This window comes from Fukomys damarensis, unplaced genomic scaffold, assembly GCF_012274545.1.
Source record: "Fukomys damarensis isolate Sample0158 unplaced genomic scaffold, DMR_v1.0_HiC HiC_scaffold_19, whole genome shotgun sequence".
NCBI classification, from domain to species: Eukaryota; Metazoa; Chordata; class Mammalia; order Rodentia; family Bathyergidae; genus Fukomys; species Fukomys damarensis.
Genome location: NW_022900931.1, coordinates 67,560,448 through 67,560,975, shown reverse-complemented (window position 1 = coordinate 67,560,975; position 528 = coordinate 67,560,448).

Sequence of the window (528 nt, the reverse complement as noted above, 5' to 3'; positions counted from 1 at the left end):
CGACGCGCTCTGTACCTGGAGCTTTCCGGGGGCCCTCGAAGACTGGGGGACCCCGTGACCCCGGCCCGGCCGCTCGCGCCTGCGCAGTGACCCGGACCCCTTTGCGGTCGCGCGGAATAAAAGTAGCGCCCGGTGGACCCGGAGCCAGATTCCTCCCGCCGAGCGCCCTGGGGCTTTCCGGGAAAGGGCCGGGTGTCCTTGTGAGCCACTGTAGACAGTACAGCCCAGGCCTTCCCCTGCCCGCGCCCCGCTTTCGGGCGACCTGGGCGGTGTGGAGCCGGCAGCTTCCCGCGATCCAGGGTGTCACCTGCGTTCTCCGACCCCCACCGCCCCGCCCCCTTACCCTCCGCTCACACCTCCTTGGTTACATGCGCAACCGTCCCGCCCCCATCTCCCTTTAGGCCAATCATGTCTCGGGGTTGACAGCCTTCGGGCACCACCCCTCACATGGCACAGTATAGGCTTGTGCGGATTGGTCGGAATGGAGGGGCGGGCAGTGCGAGGCGAGCGTCAAATGGCTGCTCCGCC